The sequence below is a fragment of the Hevea brasiliensis genome, chromosome 2 (assembly GCF_030052815.1).
Source record: "Hevea brasiliensis isolate MT/VB/25A 57/8 chromosome 2, ASM3005281v1, whole genome shotgun sequence".
NCBI classification, from domain to species: domain Eukaryota; kingdom Viridiplantae; phylum Streptophyta; class Magnoliopsida; order Malpighiales; family Euphorbiaceae; genus Hevea; species Hevea brasiliensis.
Window position 1 is genome coordinate 14842736 of NC_079494.1, and position 27101 is coordinate 14869836.

The following is a 27101-nucleotide window of genomic DNA, read 5'->3' on the forward strand; positions in this document are numbered from 1 at the left end:
CTCCTTTCTCTCCAAAATGGAGAGAAAGTAAGAGAAAAATATTTAAAAATATAAAAATACCCCTATATTTAATAGTTTTTTTTTTAATTTAAGGGTAAAATTGTAATTTTACTATTCATAAAATAACTTTCCCTCTAATATTTTTCTCTCCCAATCCAAACAAGGGGAAGGAAAATAATTTTTATTTTCATTCCTTACTTTCTCTCTTTTATTTTCCTTCCCTCTTTTATTTTCCTTCCCCCCTTCCCAAACATAGTGTAGGAATAGGGAAAAAAAAATGAAAATGCAAACCCTAGCAGAGTCCAAAATTTCTTTCTTCATTAAACAAGGTTTTTCTCTATTGATTGAATTTCTTTTCGGTTAATTCGTGCGAAATCATTACGTTGCATGTATCTAATGATTGAAATGCATTATTTTCTGAGAATTGAAGCAATCCTGGTTCGTATCCTTGCCTTAAATTGGAAGGTTTAATTGTATCTTGATTCACTTGCCTTGCATTTCATTGGATTGATGTTAATTTAAGAGCCTAAATGTAATGTACGTACACTTGTCATTGACGGGATCAAAAATTTGTCCATCAATTCCTTCTGCCGGTGTGTCCTATGGATATAATTGATCATGATTGGAGGAATAAGGACTAAAATATTTTACGAGTTGAGTTGAATGAATGTATCCAATTGATAAGGTTTGTGGTGTTTTTGTGTGGTTGAATGATCATTTGGGCTTTTGTATGTTTGTTGACATTAATGTCTTCAGACTAAATCAACTTTGTGATCATGGTTTTTTATTTATCAAAACTTAGCTTTTGATATTTCAATGCATCCCATTTGAAATCCTTTTGCTTCATTATCACATTTGCCTTTTGACATTCCTCTACAGCTGTCATGTATCACGATTGCCAAAGAGAAAGAATCTAGGGAGTTGAATGGTTGGGGGAGGAGCTTTTCCGATGAGAAATAACCACTGAGAGTTTTTGTGGTTTTCATGTGCTTATTATTTGTCTTTCAATGAAATGAGCTTCATGGAAGTTGTTTGATTGAGAGCCATAGGCTTTATGAATGATATTCAAATATTTCAAGAGGTGTTAGGCTTGAATACTTTGCTTGAAAATGCAGGAAGCAGATGTTGGTGATTTTTGATATCTTGTGTTTTAAAGCATTTGGAATTGTTAATTGGTATAAATCATAAGGGCTAGAGAATTAGTTTCCTCAATGCAAAGTCACATTTTCCTATAATTAAGTTGATCGCCATGTGGGACACTGTGCAATAAATTGCCATTTACATCCACAGGTTTCACAACCTTGACCTTTTTCAGCAAGGGTATGTGCATATTAGTTGATCATTAACTGTGAATAAATTTATTCCCCAACACCACACCCCCCCCCCCCCCCCAAAACTCTCCTTTTTTCTCTTTGAATGTATGGTGAAATTTTACCCTACTTTTGTTTTTAGATTCTATCAAATTAAGGTCAGCATTAGATGGGAAAATAGTGATTATACTTCTTTGGCAACTCCTGCTAGGGTTGTTCAATATGAAGGTAATTTCTTTCTTTCATTCTTTTTAATTATTATTTTTGGAGAATGAATGGGAAGGTAATTTCAATGAAGTCACATTTATATTGTGGCTCTATTTTGATGCATCTTTGTCCTTTCTTTCTTTTATTCTTTCTTAATTATTATTTTTGGAGATGAATGGGAAGGAAATTTCAGTGAAGTCACATTTGTATTGTGTTTCTAATTCTATTTTGATGCATCTTTGACCTTTTTTAACTTTTTTTTATATTTTTTAAATAATAATAATAATAATAATTAGTTTTTGTTCTTGTGAAGATCTCATATTAGTTTGGGATAGGGGTAATGCGTCCCTTGTATGACCTTAGACACTCCTCCTGTAACACCCCTAAGTTCGGTAGTGCGTTCTGCTGCTCCAGTGACCAGTGTTGTCCGGACAGCTAGGATGCCTAGAACCACACTTCAATGAGAGTGAGGAGACATAAAATAATGAAATAAAAGAAAAGAAAGTACAAGAAAAACAAAGGAAAAATGATTGCAAAGAAATGTGATCAAGTTAAGCAGTAGGAAACCTAACGATGGGTGACGCCTTTGGAGAATCACGGCGTGGACCGTTGGTCGCCCTGATCATGGAACCACGGAAAACATTTTTGGGACATAAATAGACCCTTGTTGAAGAATAAATATCATTAGAAATATCAAAGAAAAATTAAATAATTAGTACAAAGAAAAGTGAGAAATCGAAAAGCAGACAAAACCAGTGTATCTGAAAAATCGGGAAAGCCACCCGAACAGGGGCATTATGGTCATTTGACATCCCGAAGTGTCTTTTGACCTAAATTTCCATTAAAAATAAATAATATTACACTTAGAAAATGAAATGAAAAATTAAATTGGTGGTACCTAAAGTAAATAGTGAGAATTAAGGGTTTAATGTGGGATTAAGTGAAAGTAACTTATAATATGAATTAATTAGAGTAAGTGGACCACTAAGAGAATAAAATAAACACATTATGGGGCTGATGTAAGTCCACTATGTCCAGCAGCCACTTCATCTTCTTCATTTACCATCCAAGCCGTGAATGAAGGGAGAGAAAACTCCATGGACATTTTCATGCAAGCTTGATCCCTCCTTCCATTTCAACTCCAAACACTTGAGTTCCTTCATTAAACTTTGTCTACACATCACAAGGAAGATATTGACACCCAATTTGAGAAGTTTGGTGAAGGTTTAGCAAGTTACAAATAAAGGTAAGTTTGCATTTTTGAGAAATCCTTTGTTAAAGTTTTTGTGCATGTTATGGGTATTAGTTTGGTGAAGGAAAATTTTAAGTTTGAAAGGTTATTGTTATTTTCATTTTGGACAGCCATGGGTCACGTTTATGATGAGGTATTTGTGCATATAATTGATGGGAAAGAATGTTAATAATGGTGATTTAGTAACTTAGTGAGTTATTGCATGTTTATATGGTGAATTATGCACTTTGATGGGAATTGGCATATGGTACGGCAATGTGATGTTGATGAATGTTTTGTGGCAGCTTGTGGACACTTGAGAAATGGTGTATATTGAAGGAAGAGTGGGCAGAATATTGACCTAGAAGGATTGAAGATATGTATGTGAATGAATGTTGTAAAGTGTATGTAAAGTTTGTAATGTTTAGGTGTGGTTGTAATGGTATTTAGAAATTGTAATTGTGAATGATATTTGGTGTGTTGAGGGTGATTGGAATCTGCCCAAAATAATGCTAATGTAATGTAGAAAATGTTTTTGGTAATATGCCAAAACAGTTTGGTAGGGTATGGAAGTAAACCTTGCAAGGTGAGTATGTGTTTGAAGTTGGGGTGTGAAATGCATATTGAGGGCAGTGAATATTTTAGCCTATAACCTTGAATGTGTAACCTCAATTGGTATGAGACCAATTTGGGGTGAAACTAGGCACAAAATGTGCCAACTTTCATTGAGAAACCATGCCAAAATTCTGCTTGCAAGGTGACTTAAAAATTTGACCAATTCGGATTAGGTGCAATTAGGACCTGAAAAATGACCAATTGGGCAGCAGTGAGTATTTAGGCCATAACTCACTCAAACCAGGTCCAATTGACCTGAAATTTTAACCATGAATAGTTAAGACCCATACCTACAAGTCTTATGAAGACACCAAAACCCAGAAATGACCATAAGCAAGTCAAACAACTTGCACAAATTCGGGTCCAAAAACTGGCCGAACCAGAATTGACCAATTTGACCTAAAATTGACCTAAAATGGTACCACTTGACCAGCAATAGTGTAATGACCATAACTTGGTCTACTTAACTCGGATTGACCTGAAATTTTGCACCGCGTGCAATAAGACCTAGATCTACAAGTTTGTAGTTTCGACCGAGACCCGAAAACCGAGGGAACTAGATCGTCCGGTTAGGTCAAACCAGTATCCCGAAATCCAGCAAGTTGCATTAAAATGCACTAAACAAGGAAATGACTTTGGTAAAACGTACCAAACCTAAAACCCTATCGAGTGTGACATATTAATGACACTAAAACCTAATTTACCTAAAACGCATCGAGGGTCGGTATATTAGGTGATTAAGTGAATAATTGAGTTCAGTGCATTATTTACCAAACACCATCGATAGAGACAGTTTAATTTAGCACTGAAACACTTCAAATTGTGTTTCTCAGTTAACAAGGACTCAGCAAAAGGGAAAGAAATACTGAGTCAAGACCAGGAGACAAATATCAGAGGTTTGTGCACAACAGCTATTTCTCTTGAATTTTTCAATTGAAATAAATATTGACTATTTGTATATTATTGTTTTAAATTGTGGAAATGTCTTTGGTGGACACTTATTGATTGAAAAACATTGTGAATGGTTTGAAACTGTGAAAAATTGTTTGAATGATATTGATGGATACTTATTGATTGAAAAGCACTGTAAATGGTTTTTGTGGAAATTGAAGTAAATTACGAATTGTGTTGCCATTTTGTGAATGAGATTACAACTTTGGAAATTTATTGGATTCTTACGGATCATTTGAATAAAATGTTTGGAATTGTTTTGACTCACAATTGGCATGACACGGATACTATGTTCCTCCTCCATTAATGGGGTGAGTGTGATTATTCCTCCCTCTTTGACTTATCGATGCAGGGTGAGTATGATTATGTTCCTCCTCTTTGACTTCCCACCGAGGTGAGTATGGATGAGTTCTCATTATATAGCTAGCTTCCTCCCTCATTGATTTCGATTATTGGGGTGAGCATGTCTTGTCGTGGTGTACAACACGGCATATATGGAAAAATTGTGTCATGGCCTAAATTGTGTTATAGATTGTATCTGTATTCTTGATTATTTGATCGAATGGTGTTATTATGTATTGTGAGATTGTGACATTGATTTAAACTCTTATTGACATATACTGTCTATTGAATTCAACCATGATCTGACTTATTGAAAATTATTGTGATATTAACAAATGGAGTTTAAATTCTTGTTGACATTTATTGTCTTGAATTTAACTATGGTTTTAAGTATCCACTATTGATATGAATTATGAATTGTGATTTTAAATTTGTATTTGGTTAATGTTGTGCACTGCTGAGACATTGTCTCGTGATAGCTTTATTATTGTCGCGGTAGAGAGACAGACAGGCAGAGCTAAGTTTGCTAGTATCGCCAATGAGAGATTTTTGGGTATAGTAAGTATACCACATGTGGCATTTTGTCTTGTAATGTATATTCACTGTATGTATATTTTGTTCTTGGTTTTGAGCGATTGTAAATTTAAGTTGTACTGAAGAAAGTTGTAAAATAAATATGAGTTATTTGGCTTGTAAAAATTGTGTTATATCTTTGTATCTTAGTCTTTGAAAATCACTGTGGATTTGACTTGAGAAATGTGTTGTGTTGATAAAAATGTTGGAGTTGAGATTTGAAAATATATTGAAGTGCTTTTTACAGTTTTCAAGAACTGTTTTGTCCAAAATACAAATGGCACCTTGCCAAAATTTTTACAGATATTCCAAATAAATCAAATGAGTTAGTTGTTTCACTTCAGTTCACCAAAGTCTTTCACACCTGTAAATAGTGCTCACCACTGTAAAAGAAGTAAGAAAAGTTTTTAAAATCCCTTGTAGTGTATTTAATGGATTATCAGTAGACGGAGTTGGTAATTCATTAGGTATACTACGGGATCATGTTATGCCTTACAGAGGGGTAGGGTGTGACACCTCCCCCCTTGAGCTAGCTTTTGAGTATGAATTAGGCCTGACTTATTTTCTTAAGATGGTATTAGAGCTTCCCCAACTAATGTTTGGGCCTCCCATAAGTATTTCACACTCCAGATATTTGGTTCTAAGTGTGAGGAGGGTATGTTAAGATCCCACATTGGTTTGGAATAGGGATAATGTGCCTCTTATATGGCCTTAGGCACTCATCCCCGCTTGAGCTAGCTTTTGGGAGTGAGTTAGGCCCATTTTCTTAAGAGTTTTTTTCAAGCTTAAAATAGTTAATTTACATGACACCTACTTGCAACTTATTTGCAATTATTTCCCATTAGTACAGTTCATTGGAGACTTAAAACATGAATCTTATGGTTTATAAGTTTAGGCTTAATCTATGTTATGAATATTGCTGCATTCAACTCTTATATCTAGAATAATCTGAAAAGCCTTGTAACCTTGCCTAACTGATCCCACAGTCTGATAATCTTATTTTTATTTGAGAATGTGAACTTTCTTCTTCTTTTGAAGCTTTATGATTTGGGTAATATCTTTGGAGAGGAAAAGTATTAGTGGAATGATAAAGATTTTATCAGGTTGTTTTTGTTTGTTATTGTATCAACAAAATTATCGGTGCTCTATTTTCAATTTCAGACTGTGATTGGAGAATTAGGCCCACCACATTTATGGGTTGTAGTTTCAAAATTGTCAACATTCTCATAGAATAATGATGTTTATTGGCATGGATCTAAAGAAAACTTTTGTGGAAGTAAAGGAAAGAAAAAAAAAATTCTGAGCAGTGAGCAGAGAGTTAAATTTTATGATTTTTTAAGGGGTTTCATTAGAAGGCCTATTAAGCATATTGGGCTACATGACGGAGCCAAGCCCTCTCCATCCCATAAATTCCACCTGACCCCCATCCTATGAGATTTGAACTTAAGATTATGGAGGTGTTCCTTGGAGACTAGACATTCAATAGTACAACCTTCCAAATTCTTATATTCTGGAGTGACCTTGGGAACTTGGAGGAAGAGATATTTATAATGCCTATACTCAGGCTTAACTTCATGTTTTTTATACTTATCTTTTGTTATTGTTCATGTTTTATATACACTTTGCTTCACTTAAGTGATAGATGTTTTAGTATTTTTCATGCTTGACTTTTATGTGATGATGTAAAAGTATAAGATAATAATGAATTTTGTGTGAGCTCTAGCTAATGATTTGGATTCTACCAACATTAATGGGGCATGGAGAATCAATGATACAGACAATAGTTTCTTAACACGACCTTTTTGGATTAAATATGCGAGGCAAGATATTTGTTTATCTGTCATGGTCTCGTTCACTCTATCTCTGAGTAAATATGAGGTAATCCTCTCTCTCTCTATATATATATGTGTGTGTGTGTATGCGTGCGCGCGATCGCACATATCATATGAGAAACACCATTTTCTATTTTTCTTTTTCTATGTTTCAAGTAAAAGGAGAGAATTCAATCATAAGTATGGCAGGAGGTTGCCTTCATGAACAAACTAGCTCAAGTGAGATCAAAACTAAGTAGAAACACATAGATCAAGAAAGTGGGTGATTCAATCATTTCAAATACTAAAAATTGTCAAAGTAAGATATCCTGGTGGTCAGATAGTCCTCTTAACTAGGTTGATGCTACATTAAATATCAGCATCCAATGTGAAAGGGCTCAAATGAAAAGAAAGAGAGAGCCTTTTCTGTTTAAATTGCTTATGTACATGACTTCCAAACTCTTTGCTGACCTACATGGTAATTTTCATTACCACTTTCATGTTAATATCACAATGATGCTAAGTTCTGCACTCATAGGATTTGACAGATGGTAGAACTTACTTGTGGAATTTTTGTTTACTCCAACAGTTTTGAGAAACTAAAAACATTGACCCCTCTTGACTCTTTCGATTAACACCAGCCCTTCCTTTACAAGACTTTTAATGAGAAAACTTTTATGTCTTTAGTGGTTAGATCGGGTTCTAACTTCTTGGCAAGCACGCTTATTCAGGCTTGTGGATGGAGTTGGTGGTTTGTGTAATTTGTCCTAGCTATAGTGATTCTTTTAGTCTTACACTGTTATCCCTTTTGGTAAATTGAAATAAGCATTCTGTGGCATCTTTGGAAGCAGTAGTCATGACTACAAGATTGTGAGACTCTACTACTAAGCTCAATTAAAAAAAATTCTGGAAGGAGAAAAGGAGGTCAAGAGGTGATGGTTTTGTATTGTGTTTGCAGTTATTTGGAGTATTTGTTTACGAGGAATCATATAATTTGCAAGGGTCAGTACTTCAATTTTCTGTCATTATGAGGCAAAATTGCTTTCTTAGCTTCCCTGCAGTGTTCAGCTTCTACTCATATGTAAAGAATATGGTGTCCAACATTCGATGTGATTGGAGGGTTTTACTTTGTTAATTTTATCATGTTGTCCTTATCCTATTATTAAGAGGATGACTAGTACATAATTCTTGTGATTGTCCATTTTTCTTCTTATCTCCAATAAAGTCTCTGTTTATATATATATATCTGTGCTGATGTGGCTCACATTTTATAGGTTCCATCCACATCTGCTGTTATTTTGAAATTTGAGCTTATGCAAGCTCCCATAACAGAGAATAGGTGAGTTGAGAAGAACATTTATTCGCTAACGGTGCAATCAAAAACTTTTTTTTTTTTTCCTCTCTTCTTCTCTCCTTTCCTTGCATGCTTGATCTTTAGAAAATGGACCCTTTTTTGGTTTAAATTTTTGCTTTGTGATTCCTAAAATATATTTTCTAAATTTTGATTTTTATTAGGAAATGCATGCAATAATGAGAAAATGTATTTGATCTATATATGAAATTTGCTTACACTAAAGGGAAAAAAAAAAAAAAAAAAAAGAAGAAAAGAAGTGATTACAAAAAGAAGTAAACTTTTGCTTTTCATAAAAGGTAAATTTTTTACTTTTCAAATATTGTCTTTTGTTATCTAACCAAAGATTTCTTTTTTATTTTTGCTTCCAAAATAGCATTAAAAAAAAAGACGGAACAAGGTAACTAAATGAAACCTAGTTTGGCCATTACTTCTGACAAAGAATATAAAGGACATTACTACTGATTCTATTACACTTCAGCAGATTTGAGTTGCTAGCGTATCTGGATGCATCCTCTGTTGCAGCCCATGAATTTCGAATTCCTCCTAAAGCTCTTTTGGGATTGCATTCGTACTTCCCTATCCATTTTGATATATGTCATGCTGTGCTAGTTGAAGCAAGTGTCCATGTCAGCCTATTGAAAGCCGGTTCTCACAAACAGATATCCGGGTTTGTCAGATTTCTACTATCTAAATATATAGACTGCTTTTAATCATGTCAGATGTGGTTTGTTTAATTAACTTGCTGCATTGTATCATTGCAGTGGTCCCTGCCACATTGAAGATGTTGCTGATGAAAGTGCCGATAGGTCCAATGATGTATACTTAGACAATCTTTTCTATGTGGTTATTTTGACATTTTTATATTTTATTTTTGCCTTTTTCGTTGACTGCATTTTGTTTCTTGTGAATCTGCATACTGATGAGAATATATAGTTGCAGCTAATATCAATGTTCTTATGTGTGCATTGCATTTATTTTTGTGCAAGCATGCAAATTTGCGTGAACTTTCGTGTAAAATCTTGCACTGAACTAGCTTGAGTTTGGCCTATTTTAATTGGCACTAATGTATGTATGCATAATCAATATTTTGATTGCAGTAGCTTCTGTTTTGAGCTTCCAATCAAGTTCATGTTAACACTTTCTTAGTGCATTCTCTTAGTTTCAAGATTGCAGTTTTTCAAATATAATGGGAATGCTTATGATATTATGATATTTGAGTATTTGTTGGTTTTGTTTTTTTATTCCAAAGGTCCATAATATGAGTGCCAAATGAAAGGCTAAAGACCACTAGAACTAGAAATTGTATGTGCCAATGAACACATGATCAAGATCAACTGACATCTGAATTGTCAGAATATAACACAGTTCTTTATGAAGTCCAACTCCTGTGGACAATAATTGACTAAAAATTTTTCTACATCATATAACAAGTATGGAGGGGATTGTTATTCATGTTTATTTAGTTTTGTGACCATGAGTTACTTAAAAGATATTCCCCATGTATTGAAATTAAAATTTTGTGATTGATTAGGCATTGGGTCCAGTGACTCTTGTGGGCATGAACCAGATCATGCTTGTTAAATCATTGTTGGTTGCACGTGACACTTTACTTGAAGAGCTGCAAAGACTTAGTAAAGCCATTGGCAAAGTAATTGACTTAACTGATTTCATGTCCAAAATGAACGATATGAATATGTTTGATTCTATCCTGAGGGCAGACCTGGGCACTGCATATGGTGAAGTTACGGGGCAAGGCAATCTACATAATGGTCTTGAGGTCCTTGCTTTATTTGCATAGAACATGATTCTCGATTATGTTTGTAAGTCCATGTGTTATTTCATTTACTTAATATTTTCTTCTCTTCCTGAACCAGAAAGAAAATGGAACTTCAGATCTCCAAATTGATATGCGGCCCTACTTTTTACCAAAGTATGCTGTGGTGAACATTTTTCAGTTGCTGGGTGCTCAATTATCATACTTGTGGGCCACTTTTCTGCACTTCCACAGGTTTGCTTTTGCTCTAGTTCAGCACAATCAGCTGAGCATATTTTAAAACAAAAGTGAGCCAGGTAATTTAGAAAGTAATCAAATTCATATATTCTAGTAAGACGATTTTGTTAATTGAAAGCTGGTGAGAACATAAATTTATGGTGGTGTTTGAATTTATATGTCACTTTATAATGGGCATGCAAGAAAACATAATTACTTCAATTATTATTAGAATGCTTATTCGTTGTGGTAACTCAACAAAAATGGTTCAATAGTAATTTAAATGCTGTGTGCTGATTTGCTTTTATGGTTTTGTTCAATTCTCTATTAATTCTAGCTTGCCGGTACACTGTTTCTGGCTTTGATTTTGGGTTAGATCTAATGCTTCTATTTCATGGTTACCATAGTACTTTGGTTTGAATTTTTTTGGTGTTGTTTACCACCTTAACATTCTCCAATGCACCATTGCACTTGTCATCTTTAACTAGATAAAACCTACTTGGAACATGCTTCAAGGAGGACTTGATTGATGTTCATATGCTTGGCTGCAATTAATAAAATCAGGTGCTTAACTGCTGTTAATTATTTTATCTGCACTCAACTGGCCTTGTTACTTCATTCCAGGGTGAATAACACAAAAATACTGGAATTTCTGAGTGATGCATGGTCTAAGGATCGTAGAGCTGAGTGGTCAATATGGATGGTGTATTCCAAGGTTGAGATGCCTCATCATTACATAAGTAGTGGAAATCACGATTCTTCCCACCATGTTGTTGATAAAAGAGTTTCAAGTTTCTGGAAGTTAGCTGATGAAGTAAATACCCTCGTTCTACAAGCTTCTTATTGGTTTGTTGCATGCAGAATTTTAGTCTTGGTTTGGATTTTCAATCATAGAATAATTCTTCTTTTCTTGGTCTTCAATTTTTTATTTACAGCCTGTCCAGACTGCTGCTACACGTGCTGAGCTTCATAGGCGAAGTATTGCCCAAATGAGGGTGAATTATTACTCTCACATTGACTGATTTGTAGTCTCATCTTCCTTGTACTGTGGAGTTCTACAGAGCAGGTTTTGTTTCCTTGCAGATTAATACTCGATCAATTCAAGATATGTATATATTTGGAGTTCCTCTGCGAATTCCTGTTATATTTGTGGAGCGTGTCATAAATGCACCACGGCGTACTTTTAGTGAAAATTCTTACTTTAAAAATTTGGACGTGATAGATTCACCTGACTTTCTCGCTGGACCTCGCACAGAGACTTTAAAGAAGCTTCCTGGTGGTACTGCACGAAAAAGAGCCCGTGAGTTGAAGATTGTTGTCTCTGTGCATGGGTTTCAGGCAAGTCTTTTCTACAGTTTCTATTGAATACCCATATTGCTGTTCTTTTTTCCTTTCGTCTGGTTCTCTCTCTCTCTCTCTCTAACTGTGTGTGTGTGCGTGTGTGTGTGTGTATATATATATATATGATTTGTCTTTTGTATGATCCTTTTCCTTCAAGAGCATAGTTAATAGCGAAACCAGGGTCCAGTTCAGAAACAGTGTGTTTGGTGCTATACTTGTGGCTATTTTATAATCACTAGTACTTTAATTGACCTTATAATTTATATAATGCACTTTAGTTTTTTACTTAACTCGATGAGAGGAGAGCTGTGTTTCATTGATTGTCGATCAAATTGGATTCTTATCAGTGACTACTCCAAGGAGTTGCTTTTTTTTTTTTCTCTTGCATATAAGTCAAAAACATGCCATATGACATTTTGAAAATTTTTATGTACGATGAGCTTCTATACTTCATTGTTTAGAACATGTTGACCAAAATCTCCAAACTGAAATTTCCAATGTTGGCATAAAAGAGATGTTATATGGGATGCATCTGAAATTTTTGTTTAATGAGATTGGATCAAATTCTCCTTTTTTGCTGCAGTGAGATGCATCGTTTTCCATTGGAGCAATCTGAAATAACCTGTCATGTGCAGGATTCTCAGTCATAGAAAAGAGTAGAAATTAGAGAGTAAGTAGAGAAAGAAAAGGAAGAAGGAATAGAAGAAGAGAGAAAATAAGATAAAGAATAGTTTTTTGTATTTGATTATCAGTTATGGAATCCCCTACATCCAGCCTTCTAGCTGTATCTATACAGCTCATTCTACTGTTACAGTCTATTGCAACTGTTCCCACCAATTCTAACTACTTTTAACAACTCCAGCAATACTGCTAACTACCATTAGACATACATAACTACTTCTGTTACAAATTAAAAACCATAACTGCTTCTGTTACAAATATTCATACATCCCTAACTACTTTTCTGAACCTAATTCTTGTATGTAACATAACCTGGAATGAGATTCTCTTTTAACTTAATTTTAGCTGAAGCAAATTTATATTAAGAGCTTCCGGTGTTCTCTTTAAATACTTGAAAATTTAGTAACAACTTTTCCATTCATGCAGTCCAAGGTTTTAATGTATTGCTTGTTTGTGATAACAGTTCAACTCTCATATTTTCTAAAGACTATCTTGAAACTATGAGAATGAACTTCTCATGTTGGGACAAATTTGTTTTTTTAAATTCTGTCTTCTGTGTTTGAATTGTTTTACAATTTAAGCTTGTATCAGTGGATTAATTTTGTTTGTTGCAACTCCTAAAAATTAGGGACATCATCTCGATTTACAACTTCTACGAAATCAGTGGTTTTTGATAGAGCCCAAGACAGAGGTTCTCATGTCAGAGGTAAATGAAGACAAAACATCAGGAGACTTCAGAGATAACTAAGGCTGGCTGAGGAGGTGGTCTCTTTTCTTGAAAGGAAACTGGACAAATTTTCAAGATCTGGTGGTCCAAAGGATATCAAACTTAGCTTTGTCGGCCATTCTATTGGCAATGTCATTATAAGATCAGCATTAGCAGGTACATATTTATCACATTAGGGTGCCAGATGTTGCTTTTTGTGAGTAGTTTGACACCAGGTATATATTTATGTTGCGATAGAAAGCATTATGGAGCCACTCCAATGACACCTCTACACATATGTTTCTGTATCTGGTCCACAGTTGGGATACCTTTACAGTTCGAACTCTTTATTCAACTATGGAATGTGGCTTATGAAGAAGTTCAAGGGAACACACTGCATTCATCAGCTCACCCTCGCAGATGATTCAAATCTCCAAAATACTTTCTTCTACAAACTTTGTGAGGTACTAAAATTGCATATTTTCCCCATCAATCTTGTCTAGGATGGATTTCAATCATCTTTTGGATACTCTGAACTTAGAGTATTGAAACATCATCCTTAAACTTTAAATTATAACATAGAACTCCCTGAAATCTAATTGATTAAACGTAAAAATCCTTACAACTTATTATTACCAGTTTTCTGCTAACTAAACTATCCAAGCATCATTAAAAAAAACTAAAATTACCTAAATACCCTCACATAAAATCCCTTATTCTTCATCCATACCTCTCTTTTCTCTCTCTCATGCCCTTAGTGTTTCTAGCTCTCTCTTCTCTTCTAGCATTATCGATATTCACTCTCAAATTACCTAAAAGTAAAACAAAGCATAAATGAAATCAATTAATTTCAAAACAAAAATTAAAATAAGAAATTAACACAAAATTTTCATCCATTAATAAATAATTTTATTAACCATAAACGAATTTCTTACAATTTTTCAATAAATTTCAAAATTTCGATAGAAATATCTAGTAAAACCACAAAAATCAACCAAAAAATAACCCATGAACACAGGTTAATAGTAACAAAAGGGAATCTTGTTCTCATGTCCATATTGTCCAGCAGTTTCAACTTCACTCTAACCACCATGGATTGGGGTGGATTTTTTCTTAACCATCAACTCATCTTTAAGCCATTGCATATTGACCATGTTCAACCTTAATCTAGACATCATTCATTGCACAGAAGAAATCAATCGCCTCCATGTAAAACCCATTAACTAAAACACTTCACAGACTTTATTCCATGTCACAACATCTCTTTCAAGTATTTCATCAGACACCCTTTATATATCCCTCAAACTCACACAATTAACATAGAAAACATCCAAATCAAAACCAAGTTTAAAGATAAACCCATGAATCTCCACACCCTTCTAAACATTCAAACTATCAGCACTTGCCTTAAGGATAAAGGGGAAAGTGTTCCACAAGAAAATATAGCCAATGAAAAAAACATTTCCTTTAAAAATATGATAACAGGTTGCAAGGTCAAGAAAAGTGGCATAGCAAAGAATGAGAAAGGGTAGAGAGAGACACTTTGAGGGACCAGTCGTCAATCAAATGTTTTCATTTGCCCTAATCTTCCCCTTCAGTCATTGCATAGAGGGCGTATAGGAGTGCACGTCCATTCCAACCTCGAGCAAAGGCACCTTAGAAACCTTTTTTCATTTCGTTAAGGCAACATGGTCTTCCCTTAGCTTACTTTTCTACCTAGTAATTGACTCCCTGGATACTTATAACGAAAAGAGGATTGCTAAAATTGGGATTTTTCTTTTTAATCATCTACGGTGGGTTTTATGCAGGAGATTTTTAGGGATTTTGTTTCAGGGATAATGGGGTAAGTGAGAGGAAAGGTGGGGAAGGAAGGGTTGGATAGCAGAGAGGGGATTGTGTGGGTGGGGAAGAACAAAGGCGGGGATAATATAGAGAGATAGATGAGGGAGGTACAAGGGAGGAAGACAATTGGGATTTTTTTTTTTAGAGAAAGATAGTTGGGGTTTTATTTGAGTGCATTTAAGTCCTTTTAAGTTATTTTTACAAATAAACCAGTTATAATAAGTAAAAGGGAGTTTAGCGTTATTTAAATTAAATTTTAAAGAATTTTATATTACAAATTAAAATTTAAAGATAATATTATTACAACACTACAAGTTTAAGGACGATCAATCATTGGGTTTTTTCTTCAACTAATGCAGAGAAAGAGATGGCAAACCACACATATATATATATCTAAATAAAGAAACCATGGCTTGATGTTTTGGTCTTATTTGCATTTTGAGAAAAGAAAAGTAATGATGATTCTATGAGACAAAAATTTGTGCCTTCAAAAGAAAAGCAAATGTTGTTTACATTTTTTACTAAAATTTTAAATCTGTCTTTTGTTCTTTCAGCAGAAGACGCTAGATAATTTCAAGAATATAATACTGCTTTCTTCACCCCCAGGTATTTTCTTAGCATCCTATGTCAGCAAATAACTTATACCTTTTAGAAAGGCTTAATTGTCAAAAAAAAAAAAAAGCCAAACCTTTATGTGAGTCGTCAATTTTAGTTTTTTTTTTTTTATTAATTTTGGCCCAATTTTAAAATTTAGCGTTTATTTTGGCAAGGTTTCAAAATTAGAGATTAGAGGCTAATGTGACATATGATATGGCCAAAAATTATTATTTTAGATGGTGTGGATGACGTGGCACCTGATTAAGACATTGTTACTTACATGACAAAAATATTATTATTTTATATATTTTTGCTAACATGATATAAACTTTGATAATAAAAAAAAGCAATTATTTTTTATTTTTATTAATTTTAGTCAATTCCACTCGTTTTTTTATTCAATTTTATCCAATTTTATTTTGATGGGAGGAGAAGGAGAGAGAGAGAGGTGGGTGGAAGGTGGAGGAGAGATGTTCTCTGTCTAAAAAATATTTATGTTAGTATAATAAAAAATAATTTATTATTTTTTAGAGAGAGGTCCTCTCTCCCCCACTATCTACCCATCTATCTCTATCTCTTTGTGTGACTATCTCTCTTTGTGTCTTTCTGTGTGTGTGTGTCTCTCTCTCTCTCTCTCTCTCTCTCTCTCTCTCCCTATCTCTCTCTATGTCAATTTTTGTCTCTCTCTAAAAAAAAATATTTTTTAAAAATATAATTTAAAATAATATACTAATAAATTATTCTTATTAGAGAGAGAGAGCGAGAGAGGTGTGGAATGTGAGGGAGAGAGGTCCTCTCCCTAAAAAATAATTCTCTCTATCTCTACGTCCTTGTGTCTCCCTGTCTCTCTTTTTGTGTTATTTTTTAGAGAGAGAACCTTTCTCCCCCACATTCCACCCACTCTCTCACTCTCCAATAAAAATAGTTTATTGGTATAATTTATTATTTTAAATTATATTTTAAAAAATAATTTATTTAAAAAAAGTGACAAACAAAGACAGAGAGACACAGAGAGAGATAGACACATACACAAAGAGAGAGAGAGAGAGAGAAAGAGGCGGCTGGAGGGTTGGTGAAATGGATCCACTTTCTAAAAATAATAAATTATTTTTTATTATATTAAGTAATATAAATATTTTTTAGGAAGAGAACATCTTTCTCCCTCCCCCCTTTCTCCACCCACCTCTCTATTTGTCTCTTGTCTTATCTAAATAGAATTAGCTAAAATTGACAAAAATCGAAAACATTTGGCTTTTTTATTATTTAAATTTATGCCACGTTAGTAAAAATATATAAAATAATAATTTTGTGACTCCAGCAACAATGTTTTAGTCAATCACCACGTCCTCAACACCATCTAAAATAAGAATATTTTGGCCACAGTCATGTGTTATATTGGCCTCTTAAATCCTTAATTTTAAAACCTGACCAAAATAAATACTAAACTTTGAAATGGGCCACAATTGAAAAAAAATAAAAGAATTTGCCAAAATTGACAATTCATGTAAAGGTTAAGTCATTTGTAATTGCCAGCAGTTTTTAAATGTAACCAATAATGTCTTTAACTTGGTAGTTCTAGTTTGAGCTATTTGTAGATTTCATTGGGTACTTTCCTTTTTTGTAGAACAATGATAAAGCAAAGTGGAAGATAAGAAGGTATTTTATCTAACCATGTGCTTATTAGGTAATTATATTTCTCTCAGGACGGTTATGTGCCATATCATTCTGCCAGAATTGAATTATGCCGGGCTGCTTCCCTGGATTACTCAAAAAAAGGCAGAGTGTTCCTGGAGATGCTGAACAATTGTTTGGATCAGATACGTGCCCCAACATCACAGCAACGGGTGTTCATGCGCTTTGATGTGAACTTTGATACCTCCTCCTATGGAAGGAATTTCAACTCATTCATTGGACGGACTGCTCATATTGAGTTCTTGGAATCTGATATTTTTGCAAGATTCATCATGGGGTCTTTCCAAGAGCTATTTCGTTAATGAGCACAAGAAACAGTGATCTCCACTGTGGCAGCTTGGTTGGCCTGTTTGACAGGTTCTCACCCCTAATTTCTTGGCAATGGGGGTTCAGAAATGTTGGGGTCTAGGTGTCTAACAAATGGCTGCCACATTCATTCGTGTCAGGTGGTCATATGCATGGAAGAAGCTAATTAATGACATATTAGCGAATTCTATTTCTGCCACAAGTCAATCCTACCTCGAATATATTGTATATTTTTCAAGCATTAGTCAGGATTTAGATTTCAGACCATAAGACTTTTCCTAGGAAACTAGAACTGGTGGTTTCACCATTAGTTTTGTAATTATTTTCTAGGTTGGGTAGATTATTCTCCATATTTTGTTTATATGCTAAAAGGATAGTGGATGGAAGGATTGCATTTGTAAACTAGGCGAGGGAAATTTGGTTGGATTTGCATAAATTTTGCATGCGCTAATAAAGGTTTTTTAATTATTGCTTTTCAATATGGCAGGAAGGAAGGTTGTTGTTGAAAATAAAATATAAGCGCCTGTGTAATTGTGAAAAATTAGTTTTTTGTTTTCATTTTTCCTTTTATAAGAAAACTCCAGATTTTATTCTCCAAAGATAAATATGTTACCTTTAACTTTTTATCATGGTAAATAAATATTTTTGTAAATAAATATTTAATTTTAATTATGAAAAGTTTTAATATAATTTTGGTTATAGAAAAATTATAATTTTTTATTTGAAGAACAGTTAGAAAACAAAATTTATAAAAGAAAATAGTGGAAAATAACTTAAAATTGTATTTCACATTTTAATTAAATTTTGGAAAAATAGAAAATTAGTTTTTTTAATTCTCCATTTGAAAAACTGGTACAAGTAAACGGGAAATTCTATTTTTAAGTTTTCTTAGAAATTTTTTCTAGAAAACTTGTCTAGTTTTTCACAAAAGTGGCTCTAAACGTCTCTTTAACATCCAATTAAGACACCTTTATTTTAAATAAAAAAGGGAGCCAAAGCTCAAAAAAGAAGCCTACAAATATGTAATAATCTGAATTTTAAAAATATAATTTTATATGATATTTAAATATTATTTTGATAGTATCATACTAAATTATAATTTTGGTAAAACACCATCTACATATTATTAATATTATTTCTAAACATATTTTATAAATTATTTAATAGTCCATTTTTAATTGAATTAGTTAGTTATATACATTAATATTTAATCAATTATCAAAAAATGGCTTGATTAAGTTGTTCATAATTTTATAAATATTATTATTATTATTATTTCTTATTATTTAATTATACACATAATTATATTTTGAGACCCAATGAAAAAGAATTTGGGCCTATTTGATTATGCCAATATATATATATATATTAAAAAAAGATGAAATGATGTTGATGTTGAAAGTTGGCGTGCCAGCTTTCAAAAAAAAAAAAGAAAATTTAATTTAAAGTTCAACGGGAGGGAGCTGTCCCCTCCCCCCCCCCCCCCCATTTCTCCCTCATCTCCTCCCCTTTCTTCTTCTTCTTCTTCCTTTCTTCGGTGACTGACCGGAGACACCACCAGCAACCAGGCATGACTCCGGCAACCTCCAGGAACCCAGAACGGTGGCACATGGTGGTTTTTCGGTGACAGAAAGAGAGGAGAGAGAAAAATAGGTCTCAAACTTTGAATGTTCATATCTAGTGATCCTGACATTCGATTAGAGTGATTCAAGTTGCTATGGACTCTGGTGAAGGGTACTTTCATATGAGACCCACCATGGCAGAGTTGGTGGCCATTTCTAGGACCGGTGAAGAGAGAGAAAGTGCAGCTTTTTGAGCTTTCCAGCCACTTTTCCTGTAATACGATAGTTGGATCGGTGATCCGAGACCACCAACGCTCTCCATTCGACGAGAGCTTCGCGGCAATACCCATTTCAAAATTTTTTGATACCGTTTTCCAGTGGTTCCTACGGAACTTCGCAGTATTTTTTCAGGCATTAAAAGAGCTTAGAAAATTTCGTAAAAATTATGTACTAACCCTTGTATTATGGGCTTTGATTAGGTACATTCGATTTGAGGAAATTCGACTGTCGATTGGGTCTGCATTTTCGGGTCGGATAGACGAGCGGCCAAAGCTACTTTAGAATTGGGTCAAGATTATAGGCTACTCCACTATTTTCAGACGTCTCGAACATATTTCTAGCATCAGAATTGGCATAGGTAAGCTTGAACCCTAAGTTTTCTTAATTATTTAGTTTCGGGTTTAGATTAAAGTGATTCAAATTGTTATGGACTCCTAGTGTGATTAGAGAACTTTCAGATGAGACCCACCATGTTGGAGTTGGTGGTCGTTTCCAGCGCTGGTGAAGAGAGAGAAAGCGCAGCTTTTTGAGCTTTCTGGCCACTTTTCTGGCGATCTGACAGTTGAATCGGTGATCCAAGACCACCAACGTGCTCCATTTGACAAGAGTTTTGCGGCAATACCTATTTCAAAATTTTTCGATATCGTTTTCTGGTGGGTCCTACTTAACTTCATAGTAATTTTCTGGGTATTAAATGAGCTTAGAAAATTTCATAAAAATTATGTACTAACTCTCGTGTTATGAGCTTCACATAAGTACATTCAATTCATAGAAATTCGACTGTCGATCGGGTTTACATTTTTAGACTAGACAGACAGGCAGCTAAAGCTGCTTCAGAACCGAGTCAAGATTATAGGCTACCCCACCATTTTCAAACGTCCCGGACACGTTTCTAGCATCAGAATTGGCATAAGTAAGCTCGAACCCTAAGTTTCCTTAATTATTTAGTTTCGGGTTTAAATTAAAAATTCATAAAATATTCATGGGTAGTTAGAAAATTATAATTTCTTTTGTATTGGCTTAATAATATTGCTACAGACTGCGGGCAAAATTTTAGAATTTTTAGAGCTCATTTGGATAGTTTTTGCAAGAAAGGTTTGTTATAGGGATTAAATTGTAATTTTTTAAATTATGGTTATTGACTGTTTGGGTGGGCCCAGGAGGAGCCATATGATGTGATTGAGTTGTAGCTATGAGACTTGTGGATATAGAAGTGTATTTGAACAGTTTTACAGGTTAGGTAGGTCTTAGGTATAGGAGGAACTCTATCGGATTTCCGGCACAACTTATAGTGTCTTTGGTTCTTTTTGAGCTTGTATTGAGTTAAAGATATTGAATAATTGTAATGTACTTGTCAGGTGAGCCGGAATAGCCTTCCTTCGCCACCCAGCCACCACAGTAACCCAAACTTAAGTCTATGAGTAAAATATTGATTTTAATTATAATTTCAATATTATTATATGTTCAATCATACCCATGCATCACTTATAAATATATCTACATAGTTAATTTACTAGGCATGCTTTTCACTTCATATTTATGTGAGGTGATTATTGTGATAATTGTTTGATACTGATTTAGAGCAGTGTGCGTGTGTTGGCGTGCTTGTGGTATGTGGTAATGGATATGGATAGGACGGGCAAATCGGCTTTGAGCTAGTCTCACTTGGAGCCCGGTTCTTGATGTGATAAGTCAGGGTAGGCACGACTTTGAGTTAATCTCACTGGCCCCCTCATTCGGATTTATTAAGAAAAAGCCCGTCTTGAGTTGATCTCACTGGCAGATGTTGGAATAAGAGAGCTGTACAGGGGATTAGCTCCCATATGTATTTTGTTTGAATATTATATGGGTGTGTGAGTGCTCCAAATTACCTTATTATTGTTTATGTTGTGACTTATATGAAATCTATGAAGTTGTTGCATTCCACTTTTTAAGATGCATTAGCTTTAGATAGCTACAGAAATTATACTTAAAATCAGTATTTAACTCTCTGAGTTGAACGCTCACTCCTGTTCACCTATTTTTCCAGGATACAGGAGTTCTTTTATTGAGTTTAACATGCTCTCTCCTTCGCATGTCATTTAGTAATATCTGTTATGTTTTGTATAACTTTACTAAATTCTAGAATTTCGCATATGTTAAAAATATTTTAAATCTGTAAATCAATTAAATGCATGTATGATTTGATTGGATGAGGGAGCTGAGTTCTCATTTGATTTTATGACATGATGAGTATGTGGAGGGTGAGCTGAGCTCCCCAAATTGACACACATATATATATATATATATATATATATATATATATATATATATATATATATATATATATATATATATATATATATTGTGTTTATAGGTCGGGAGAGTCAAAAACTCTTCGTTGGGTGGTCCATGTTATGGCCAGACTCTGTCCAGTTGATTTCTTGAAATTGGGCTCAATATAGGCCTTAGGATTGGGTTAAGAAATAGTTAGGCTTTCTATGAGCTTCGTGGGCTTTAGGCTAGCCCAGGTCCTAGTGCCGGTCCAGCCCATGGGATCGAGTCGTGACAAAATATAACTGGCCACGGGCCAGTTTAAGTTTGAATTGACTTAGAGATGATGGTTTTAATTCATCAAAACTGAAACTGTAAACCCCACACAGTTCCAATTTAAGTTTTAATTCCAATTCAATCTAGGTCCAAATTGTATTGTCCATAATTTTTTTCACTTTTTTTTATCTTTAAATAAAAAATGAAGTTTGTCCTGGAACCGTTCGCTTCAATTTTTGTTGAATTCCATTCTAGTTCATTTATGGATTGAGTCAAAGATGGATTTGACCGGTTCTGGTCTGTATCCATTTCTAAACCAGCCATTGGCCAGGTTTACCTATAAAGTACCATGGCACACATTCAAAACGCTGTTAATATTATGTAACAGCCAAAGAATGAGCCAAATAGGAGGATCACCCAAAACATGCAACTTAATAGGCAATGTTTGAGCAAAATTAGCTTGTCAATCTACAGTAAAAGTGGCTCCTATGTAAACATGATTATTTCAACTTTTTAATCTATAAAGAAGTTTAAGAATTTACAATAATAAAACTCGCAAACTACTCACAGGTCTAGTGCAACCTTTCACCAAAGTAACAACATATAAACTATCACATTGAATGGGAGGTTCTTTTTTCCCCTAAAAAGGGATTCAAAAATAAAACTATCAAAAAAGGGTGACGGGAGAAATAGTTCCAAATTGGGGTGAAAGTCTTCACATGAATCATTATTCAAATTTGCGACTGGATGCAAAAGAACAAAGTTGCATTTGAAATCAACAACTAAATTGATGGAAGAATCATTGAAAAAAATCTCTTTGGCCAAGTCATGTTTCAAAATTGAAACTAAGCTAACAAAGCTTGCATGGCCAAAGAAGGAAAAAAGCTAGTCGCAATTTAAAACAACGACTAGCTAAAAAAGGTTGCCAAATTGTATAACCTATTATTAACTTCACAAACATATTCATAAAAAAGTACAAATTATAAGTTATCTATAATTCCTAAAAATATAAATCGAGGATCTCAGTATCGTTAATCCTCTAGTATTTTGATGAATAGTTAGCTTCGCTTTGTTAGATGAATTGTTCGGTGGTAACAAATAAATGGGTGAATAGTTTGCCATGTCTTTTGAGTTTGGTGAGAATAATTCCCTGCTTTCAACTTCTTCGTTATCAGAGCCTTCACAACCTTCTTCTTTTTCACTGATGCCTTGAGTTGTTCTGTTGATGCTTAATGAATTTGTTCATATAATTTTTCTATTGTGCTTAATGTATTTTTGGTTGTATTTTTTAATTTTGATCTATCTTTTATTGATATTTTGAATTTTTTTTATGTATTTTGGGTTCAAATTTTTAAATTTTTTGGGTTTAGGATTTGTTTTTGAATCTTGGTATTTTGGTGTCCTTAAATTATTAGTATTCTTGTACCACTACATCTTGGATTGTTGGATTCTTAAATTGTAGGATTTTATTTTGATCATTTTTGTTATGAGTTTGTATTCTAAAACATGAGATATTGTTATGTTCTTTAGTTTTTTTTTTATTTGTTTATTTTATCTAAAATTATAAATATTTGAATATTTAAAAATTAAAATTAAAATATTTTTTTACTAAAAATTAGACCTATTTAAATTTAAATAAAAAATATCTTAATTAATTTGATAAAAAAAATTCAACATTAATTTATTTGAACATCCTGAAAAAGATATAGGTTGTAAACTTTATTCTTGCTACTTTGGATTAATTATTTAAATAATTTAAAATAAAAAAATTATTAACAAAAATAATGTGAAATTAAAACAATTTATCAAAATAATATTTGAGTATAAAAACGTCATCTAAAAATGAATATTTTTGAGTCTAAGTTTGCTCTTGAAAATGTCATTTTAAGTAGCATTTTCAAGTGCCATTTTCTATGTATGTTGTATAACGAGTATATACTTTTACTCTTTAAAACGCTAATCAAATTGACATTTTTAGGGGTTGTCAAATCAGTTAAAGTAATTTGCATTTTTCATTGAAAATGCCAAGTCGAGTGGCATTTTCAAGAGCAAAAAAGGTGTACAAACTGACGTCATTTAATTGTTGGAAATTGGTGAAATATTCTCCACCCATGAAAAAAGCTAAAAAGGAATTTAAAGGAGAAAGAGGTATGTAAAAAAATTGTTGCTCTCATTTCTTTCGTTGCCCAGGCTCTCTATTCTTTACTTAAATTGGGTTGCAATTGTTATAGTTGAATGCTTCAATGAATTCTTTTGTAATTCAATGTATTTTTTTTTTAACTTTTTTAATTTATTTCAATGTAATTTATGCTATATATATATATATATATATATATATATATATATATATATTTTTTTTTTTTTTTTTTTATTTGTTCATAAATTATAAAAAATTTATAGTTTATAATATTTTTAAATTATGAAATAAAAAAATAGTTTCTCTATACTAATCTATTAAATTGTAAATTTTTTATTTGCTAATTTTATTGTACAACAACTATAACAAAGTTAAATTTATAACACTAAAATTATAATAAAATTTATACTATAGATTAATAAAATTTTAGAAAATAATATATTAACACAATAAATCATAATAAAAAATAAACATTTACATTATAAATAAATGAGTTTAAAGAAATTGTTTTGTAATTTCTTCTTTTTTTTATATTGAAGTTTAAATAGACTTTTAAGTACTTTTAGATATCTACATGCAACATTTTAAAAATTGCAACTATAAGATCCTGCTTGGTATAAATAAATTTTATAAAATTTAGTGGAATTTATTTGTAAATGTAAAATTTCAATATTTGATTTTAATGAAAATTTATTTGAAATTTTTAATAATCAATTACATGGAAATTATTATAATAAAATCAAATTCTATCAAAATTGATAAAATTTGTAAATCAATTTCAAATCTAAAATCATATATATTTTAAGTAACAAAATTACTCTCTTTTACTGCTTGATAAGTTACTCTCTCTTGCTATATATCATTTTATTTTATTTTCTCTTCTCATTTACATTCTCTCATTTTATACATATAATAGACACACATAAACATATAAACAGACATAGATACAAATACAAACATATACAATATTTTAAACATTATAACTATAAGGTCCTTCTCGTTACAAATAAATTTCACAAAGTTTGGTGGAATTCATTTATAAATGTAAATTTTGAATATTTGATTTAAATGAATGTTTATTTGGAATTTTTAATAATCAATTCCATTTAAATTATTATAATTAAACCGAATTCTATTAAATTGATAAAATTTGTAAATCAATTCCAAGCTTAAAATCATATATATTTAATGTGACAAAATTACTCTCTTTTATTGCATGATAAGTTACCCTCTCTTACTATATATCATTTTATTTTATTTTATTTTATTTTCTCTTCTCATTTATGTTCTCTCATTTTATCTATACAATAGACACACATAAACATGCAAACAAACATAAATACAAACAGAAACACAGACACTAATACAAATAGACATTGACACAGAAACAGACACATATATACACATGCATAAATATAAACAAACAAACAGAAACATGAACACATACATAAATTGTAACACCCTCCCGGTAGCAACTCTGTACATTCTACTGTTCCGGTGACCGGTGTCGGTCCGGACAGTTAGAACGTTCGGAAAAATATTTTAACTAAAGTGAGGAACCATAATTAACTCAAATATTAATAAGAAAAATTTAGTAAAAATTTTAGAAATAAAATACAACTAAGTCAAATGAGCCGGTGCCCAAGCGATGGGTAACCCAGAGGGAAGTTGCGGTTCTCGCAACTAGGAGCCCTAGACCCGGGGAAAAATTCATAAAATAATTTTTGGGACTCCAGAAAATGGTCATTGAGGTTCTTATGGCATTAGAATGCCAAGAAAATATTTAGAAAAATTTTTAAATCGGTACAGACAATTTTGACCCGTTAAGCCAAACGAAGGGCATTTTGGTCATTTCGCCTTCAGAGGTGATTTTTGGCCGATTTGTCCAGTTGAGTAAATAATTATTATGACATAAAATATGAATTAATGTTGATGAAAAACTAATTTAAAGTTAGTAGAAAAGAAAAGAAAAGAAAAATCAATATAATGCAAATAATGACATCATTATGAGGTCATTTAAAAGTTTCCACCAATCACAATTAAACAACCATTTAATTAACTAATAAAAGAGACAAAAAAAGACCAAAGAAATTAAAAAGCAAATAGCCATCTTCTTCCCCAAATTCTAGCCGCACCATAGCCAAGGAAATCCTCCATTTTTCTTCTTCATTCAAGCTTGAAAATCTCTCAAACCTCACCCCAAAACCCTAATTCACCTTCACTAAAACTTATCCACACACTCTAAGGAAGCTCTAGGCAGCCTAGAAAAGGAAAGAAAGCGAAGTCAAGCTTGGAAAAATTCTGCCCTATAAGAGGTTAGTGCCTATTATGCTTACATCTCTTTTTTTTCCATGTTAGAAACCTAAAATAAGTAAGAATTTGTAAATTAAGTGGATAAAATCTATGTGTATGCATATCCTAGAATTCGACAGCCCTAAGGAAGGAACAAGATTGAGTGTTTTTTATGGACTTGGAGTGAACTAGAGATCATGTTTAAAGTATATAAATATAAGGATAATGAATTAGTTAGTTAACTAAGGTAACTTGTGTGAACCTTGAATTTGAGCTAGGGTTTGGGAGTGAAATTTAGACTTGGCTTATGAAATGATGAGTGAACATTCTAATGGTCAATTAGTGACCATTTGAGGTAAGTTGACCATAATTTGAAGTGAACTAGAGTGTTACAAACTGAAATGGTATGCTGCCTAGTGAGGGCAGCAGGTGAGGCTGTGATTCCAGCCCACTTGGACAGCCATAACTCTGGCTGTGTAGGTTCAATTGATGTTTGGCCAATTGGACATGAAACTAGACATTAAATGGCACAATTTTGCTGAAGAAATCATGCCCAAAAGACCAAAGAAAGTGGACCAAAAATTAGCCCCAATCTGGATACCCTGAAATCAGATTCTGCAGAATAAAACTGTTCATTTGGCCATAACTCACTGTAGAATGGCCCAATTGACCTGAACTTTTTACAGAAACAAGATAAGATATAGACAAACAACTTTCATGAAGAACCCTATCCCAAATTATGAGCAGAACCTA

The 27101-nt window shown here is 32.9% G+C and overlaps 1 pseudogene; it reads left to right on the plus strand.

The window, feature by feature from the left end:
- The first annotated feature begins 308 nt into the window (after window positions 1–308).
- Window positions 309–18028, plus strand: LOC110652253 (uncharacterized; annotated as a pseudogene).
- Window positions 18029–27101: the final 9073 nt, after the last annotated feature.